At 46.6% G+C, this 8,580-nt stretch overlaps 1 pseudogene; it reads right to left on the bottom strand.

The window, feature by feature from the left end:
• Nucleotides 1–922: 922 nt before the first annotated feature.
• On the bottom strand, nt 923–6,130 carry LOC135528878 (fascin-like; annotated as a pseudogene).
• Between the last annotated feature and the right edge of the window lie 2,450 nt (nt 6,131–8,580).

The following is an 8,580-nucleotide window of genomic DNA, read 5'->3' as shown; positions in this document are numbered from 1 at the left end:
TGGCCGTGCTGCTGCTCCAGTTTCAACTGTTCTGCCCTATTATTATTCGACCATGCTGGTCATTTCTGAACATTTGAACATCTTGGCCATGTTCTGTTATAATCTCCACCCGGCACAGCCAGAAGAGGACTGGCCACCCCACATAGCCTGGTTCCTCTCCAGGTTTCTTCCTAGGTTCTGGCCTTTCTAGGGAGCTTTTCCTAGCCACCGTGCTTCTACACCGGCATTGCTTGCTGTTTGGGGTTTTAAGCTGGGTTTCTGTACAGCACTTTGAGATATCAGCTGATGTACGAAGGGCTATATAAATACATTTGATTTTGATTTGAGTTGATTAGTAAGGTTGTGTTACTCCTATTTTCCCTGGTATGGTTCTAGTAAGGTTCCAATAAGGTTTTGTTGGTCCTATCTTCCCTGGTAAGGTTCTAGTAAGGTTCCACTAAGGTTGTGTTGGTCCTATATTGCCTGGTAAGGTTCTAGTAAGGTTAAACTAATAAGGTTGTGTTGGTCCTATTATCCTTAGTAAGGTTCTGGTAAGGTTCCACTAAGGTTGTGTAGGTCCTATCTTTCCTGGTAAGGTTCTGGTAAGGTTGCGTTGGTCCTATCTTCCCTGTTATGGTTCTAGTAAGGTTCCACTAAGGTTGTGTTCATCCTATCTTGCCTGGTAAGGTTCTAGTAAGGATCCACTAAGGTTGTGTTGTCCTATTTTCTCTGGTATGGTTCTAGTAAGTTTCCACTAAGGTTGTGCTGGTCCTGTCTTGCCTGGTAAGGTTCTAGTAAGGTTACACTAAGGTCGTGTAGGTCCTATCTTGCCTGGTAAGGTTCTAGTATGTCCTGCCGTACATACCTACACGTACGCTACGGTCACAAGACTCAGGCCTCCTAATTGCCTGGTAAGGTTCTAGTAAGGTTGTGTTGGTCCTACCTTGCCTGGTGGAGACGTTCCTCTCGTTGCCGGCGGTGAGAACCACCTGAGGGTGACTCTGCTCAAGAGAGAACATCTCATCCTTCCCCAAGCGGCTGTTCTTCCCACTCTTCATGGTCCCGCTTTCCCCGACGGCGCCAGGTAGCGCCCGGAACAATCCCTGAACGCCACCTTGCCGGAGCGGAACTCCAGCGTGTATCCGGTGGTCTTGTCCGGCGCGGCCTCCAGGCTGCCGTCGTTCTTCAGGAAGCGGTTGTCAGACGTCTGCAGGTGGTAGCGTTGGTCCAGGAACACCAGGGTGACCAGGGAGTCCACCCCCATGGGAAGTCACGGTCTATAGAGACCTCAGAGTGGTCGGGGTTAGAGGTCAGGTGGGCATAACGCTTCCTGGCCAGGCTGAACAGGTTCACCTGGGGGGGAGGGGTTAGAGGTCAGGTGGGCATAACGCTTCCTGGCCAGGCTGAACAGGTTCACCTGGGGGGAGGTTTGGAGGCAGGATGATGTATGTGTGTGTGTGTGTGTGTGTGTGTATGTGTATGTGTATGTGTATGTGTGTGTGTGTGTGTGTGTGTGTGTGTGCATTAGTTACCTGGGGATGCATGGCCAGGTGGACACACCACTTCTCTGCTGCTGATACTGTCTGGAACACACACACACACATCCTGTTAATACACGCATCCTGTTTATACGCATCACACATATACACATCCAAGACACTTCATTTAGTATGTTACAGTTTCGTATTGGTATGTAATTCATTTGTGTCCATTATCCATTTCATATGATACTGTATGTTACGAAATACAACTCCTATGATACTGTATGTTACTTAATTACAACTCATATCAAATCAAATCAAATTTATTTATATAGCCCTTCGAACATCAGCTGATATCTCAAATTGCTGAACAGAAACCGAGTCTAAAACCCCAAACAGCAAGCAATGCAGGTGTAGAAGCACGGTGGCTAGGAAAAACTCCCTAGAAAGGCCAGAACCTAGGAAGAAACCTAGAGAGGAACCAGGCTATGTGGGGTGGCCAGTCCTCTTCTGGCTGTGCCGGGTGGAGATTATAACAGAACATGGCCAAGATGTTCAAATGTTCATAAATGACCAGCATGGTCGAATAATAATAAAGCAGAACAGTTGAAACTGGAGCAGCAGCACGGCCAGGTGGACTGGGGACAGCAAGGAGTCATCATGTCAGGTAGTCCTAGGGCTTCATATGATACTGTATGTTACGAATTACAATTCATATGATATGTTTTCAATTGCAAGTCGTACAATATGTTACAAATTAAATTTGTTGTGTCTAACGTTAGCTAGGAGGCTAACTTTAGCTAGGGTAGAGGTTAGGGATTATGGTTAAGGTTAGGAGTTAGGTTAAATGGTTTTAAGGTTAGGGGAAGGTTTAACATGCTAAGCAGTTGCAAAGTTAAGGTCAGGGTTAGGGTTAGGGTTAGGGTTAGGGGTTGGGTTAGGGTTAGGGTTAAGGTTAGGGGTAGGGTTAAGGATAGGGTTAGGGTTAAGGTTAAGGTTAGGGTTAGGGTTAATGTTAGGGTTAGGGTTAAGGTTAGGGTTAGGGTTAAGGTTAAGGTTAAGGTTAGGGTTAGGGTTAGGGTTAAGGTTAGGGTTAGGGTTAGGGTTAAGGTTAGGGTTAGGGTTAGGGTTTGTAAGGTAAAAATTCTCAAGTTGTCCATGATGAGATTCCAACACATAACCTTTGGGTTTCTTGCTAGATGTTTATACACCCACACATACACCCTGACCACACATACACCCTGACCACACAAACACCCCGACCACACATACACCCTGACCACACATACACCCTGACCACACATACACCCGACCACACATACACCCGACCAAACACCCCGACCACACATACACCCTGACCACACATACACCCTGACCACACATATACCCTGACCACACAAACACCCTGACCACACATATACCCTGACCACACATACACCTGACCACACATACACCCCGACCACGCATACACCCTGACCACATATACACCCCGACCACACATACACCCGACCACACATACACCCCCCGACCACACATACACCCCGAACACACATACACGCTGACCACACATACACCCTGACCACACATACACCCCGACCACACATACACCCTGACCACACATACACCCGACCACATACACCCCCCCGACACACATACACCCGACCACACATACACCCTGACCACACATACACCCCGACCACACATTCACCCTGACCACACATATACCCTGACCACACATACACCCCGACCACACATACACCCTGACCACACATTCACCCAGACACATACACCCCGACACATACACCCCGACACATACACCCCGACACATACACCCCAACCACACATACACCCCTGACCACACATACACCCCGACACATACACCCCGACCACACATACACCCCGACCACACATACACCCCGACCACACATACACCCCGACCACACATTCACCCCGACCACACACCCCGACACATACACCCCGACCACACATACACCCTGACCACACGTACACCCTGACCATACGTACACCCTGACCACACGTACACCCTGACCACACATACACCCCGACCACACATACACCCCGACCACACATACACCCCGACCACACATACACCCCGACCACACATACACCCCGACCACACATACACCCCGACCACACATTCACCCCCGACCACACATTCACCCCGACCACACATACACCCCACCACACATACACCCGACCACACATACACCCTGACCGCACATACACCCCGACCGCACATACACCCCGACCACACATACACCCTGACCACACATTCACCCCGACAACACATTCACCCTGACCACACATACACCCCGACCACACATACACCTGACCATACATACACCCCGACCAAACACCCCGACCACACATTCACCACACATACACCCTGACCACACATACACCCGACCACACATACACCCTGAACACACATACACCCTGACCACACATACACCCCGACCACACATTCACCCTGACCACACATACACCCTGACCACACATTCACCCCGACCACACATACACCCTGAACACACATACACCCTGACCACACATACACCCTGACCACACATACACCCCGACCACACACATGACACATACACCCTGACCACACATACACCCTGAACACACGTACACCCTGACCATACGTACACCCTGACCACACGTACACCCTGACCACACGTACACCCTGACCACACATACACCCCGACCACATTCACCCCGACCACACATACACCTGACCACACATACACCTGACCACACATACACCCTGACCACACATACACCCTGACCACACATACACCCCGACCACACATACACCCCGACCACACATACACCCCGACCCACACATACACCCCACCACACATACACCCCGACCACACATACACCCCGACCACACATACACCCTGACCACACAAACACCCTGACCATACATACACCCCGACCACACATACACCCCGACCACACATACACCCCGACCACACATACACCCCGACCACACATTCACCCCGACAACACATTCACCCTGACCACACATACACCCCGACCACACATACACCTGACCATACATACACCCCGACCAAACACCCCGACCACACATTCACCACACATACACCCTGACCACACATACACCCCGACCACACATACACCCTGAACACACATACACCCTGACCACACATACACCCCGACCACACATACACCCCGACCACACATACACCCTGAACACACATACACCCCGACCACACATACACCCCGACCACACATACACCTGACCACACATACACCCTGACCACACATACACCCTGACCACACATTCACCCCGACCACACATTCACCCCGACCACACATACACCCCGACCACACATTCACCCCGACCACACATACACCCTGACCACACATACACCCTGACCACACATACACCCTGACCACACATACACGTCGACCACACATACACCCCGACCACACATACACCCGACCACACATACACCCCGACCACACATACACCCCGACAACACATACACCCGACCACACATACACCCTGACCACACATACACCCTGAACACACATACACCCCGACCACACATACACCCCGACCACACATACACGTCGACCACACATTCACCCCGACCACACATTCACCCTGAACACACATACACCCTGACCACACAAACACCCTGACCACACAAACACCCTGACCACACATACACCCCGACCACACATACACCCCGACCACACATACACCCCGACCACACATACACCCCGACCACACATACACCCTGACCACACATACACCCCGACCACACATACACCCTGACCACACATACACCCTGAACACACATACACCCCGACCACACATACACCCTGAACACACATACACCCGACCACACATACACCCGTACAACACATACACCCTGACCACACATACACCAAGACCACACATACACCCTGAACACACATACACGTCGACCAACCAACCCCTTTCTGTCTTGTAACATAATATAAAATGTCCTCGATTTACGTTTACAATGTTACGTCTAGTCTATGATGCCAGGATGCGGACACACAACTCCGACATCAACCCCCAATACCTGAGCGAAGCAGCTGATCCGGTCTTCGCTGCCTCCCAGGTACCTCCCGAAGGGCTGAGAGAGCAGCGACCAGCGGCCGTCATCATGCGCTGTTAACACGAACCTGCAGTCTTTACCTCGACACTCGCTCTCCCCGGTAACGTTCCCGTCTTTATCCGTACCCAGATACCGTCCGAGGTGTGACCGGAGGAACACCACGCTGCCGCTCGAGTCTCCCGCCGTGTCACCGGTGTTCTGCTCCAACGTCCACATCTGTTTCTTCTTCAGACTCGGCGCGGAGGCGTTGATTTTAAAACCGAAGGTTTCAGCCGTTAGATATTTATTCCCCGCGTTAATCAGCCCGAGTTGGATCTGCAGCACGTCGCCGCCGCCGGTACAACAGCCATTAGAAGACATGATCCTTACCGAACCGTCCGTTCTGACCGGGGACCAGAGAGAGAGAGAGAAAGAGTTGCTGTGTGCGTGTGTGAGGAGGCTCCGGTAAATGTAGTGCGTGGATTGAAATAAAGGAGGTTCTTTGTGCTGTGTGACGGGGCTGTAGAGTTGGCGCGCCGCTGGCTCTGTCCCCTGACTACAGACAGACTCCGTGCTGCAGGGGATGGGATACAGGCGAGGAGGATGGGCGAGGGAACTGCAGAAGACACACACACACACACACACACACACACACACACACACACACACACACACACACACACACACACACACACACACGTCACACACACACACGTCACACACACACACCACTTGCATGCAAATATCAACCTGGCCCATCACTATGAATAGACAGTTACAAGTCGTTTATCTGGTAATCATTATTACATCTCTCAGGTTACAGATATGGATGGACAGAGAGACAGATAGACAGAGAGAGACAGACACACACAGACAGAGAGAGACACAGAGAGAGAGAGAGAGAGAGAGAGAGAGAGAGAGACATACACAGAGAGAGAGAGAGAGAGAGAGAGACATACACAGACAGAGAGAGAGACAGAGAGAGAGACAGAGAGAGAGAGAGACAGACACAGAGAGAGAGAGACAGAGAGAGACAGAGAGAGAGACAGAGAGAAAGAGAGACAGCGAGAGAGAGAGACAGAAATCTGAGAGAGAGAGACAGAGAGAGAGAGAGAAAAATGAGGTGGAAACTGAGCTGCACTTCCTAACCTCCTGCCCAATGTATGACCATATTAGAGAGACATATTTCCCTCAGATTACACAGATCCACAAAGAATTCGAAAACAAATCCAATTTTGAAAAACTCCCATATCTACTGGGTGAAATTCCACAGTGTGCCATCAGAGCAGCAAGATTTGTGACCTGTTGCCACGAGAAAAGGGCAACCAGTGAAGAACACGCACCATTGTAAATACAACACATATCTATGCTTATTTATTTTATCTTGTGTCCTTTACCATTTGCACATTGTAAAAACACTGTATATATATATATATAATATGACATTTGTAATGTCTTTATTGTTTTGAAACTTCTGTATGTGTGATGTCTACTGTTATTTTTTATTGTTTATTTCACTTTATATATTATATACCTTACTTGCTTTGGCAATGTTAACACATGTTTCCCATGCCAATAAAGCCCCTTGAATTGAATTGAATTGAATTGAGAGAGGTGGGGGGGCTAAATAGGGTAGATAGACTATAGATACAGTAGCCTAGAGAGAGAGAGAGGGGGAGGCAGCCAGACAGAGATATTGTGTAGATATAGAGATATCTTTTGTATTTTAACCAATTGTACATCGTTACAACACTGTACATATAGAAAATATGACATGTGAAATGTCTTTATTGTTTTGAAACTTCTGTATGTGTAATGTTTACTGTTAAATTTAATTGTTTATTTCACTTTTATATATTATCTAACTCACTTGCTTTTGCAATGTTAACATATGCTTCCCATGCCAATAAAAGCCCCTTGAATTGAATTGACTTGAGATAGATGTGTAGATATAGATATAGAGAGTCAGTGGAGATAGAGAGAGAGATAGATGATACAGAGACAAACATAGTGTAGATATAGAGATAGATAGTTTAGATATAGAGATAGATAGTGTATATATAGAGATAGAAAGTGTAGATATAGAGATAGATAGTGTAGATATAGAGATAGATAGTGTAGATATAGAGATAGATAGTATATAGAGATGGTGTAGATGGAGAGATGTGTACATATAGAGAGATAGATAGTGTAGATATAGAGATAGATAGTGTAGATAGAGATATGGACAGTGTAGATAGAGATATAGACAGTGTAGATAGAGATATAGATAGTGTATATATAGAGATAGATAGTATACAGAGATGGTGTAGAGAGATGTGTACATATAGAGAGATAGATAGTGTAGATATAGAGATATAGATAGTGTATATATAGAGATATAGATCATGTATATATAGATATAGATAGATATATAGATAGTGTATATATAGATATAGTGTAGATAGAGAGAGATAGATAGTGTATATATAGAGATATAGATAGCTTAGATAGAGATATAAATAGTATAGATATAGATAGTGATAGATATAGATAGTGTAGATAGAGAAATAGATAGTGTATACATAGAGATAGTGTAGATAGTGTATATATATAGATATATAGATAGTATAGATATAGATAGTGTAGATAGAGATATAGATAGTGTAGATAGAGATATAGATAGTGTATATATAGAGATAGATAGTATACAGAGATGGTGTAGAGAGAGATGTGTACATATAGAGAGATAGATAGTGTAGATATAGAGATATAGATAGTGTATATATAGAGATAGTGTAGATAGTGTAGATAGTGTACAGAGAGAGAGAGATAGTGTAGATATGGAGAGATAGATAGTGTAGATATAGAGATATTGTAGATAGACATATAGAGAGATAGATAGTGTAGATATAGAGATAGATAGTGTATTTATAAATATAGTGTAGATAGAGATATAGATAGGGTAGATAGAGATATAGTGTATATATAGAGATATAGATGATGTATATATAGATATAGAT

The sequence above is a fragment of the Oncorhynchus masou genome, unplaced genomic scaffold (genome assembly GCF_036934945.1).
Source record: "Oncorhynchus masou masou isolate Uvic2021 unplaced genomic scaffold, UVic_Omas_1.1 unplaced_scaffold_1054, whole genome shotgun sequence".
Taxonomy (NCBI): Eukaryota; Metazoa; Chordata; class Actinopteri; order Salmoniformes; family Salmonidae; genus Oncorhynchus; species Oncorhynchus masou.
Note: the sequence above shows the minus strand (reverse complement) of the source record. Positions and strands in the feature narration are given on the sequence as shown.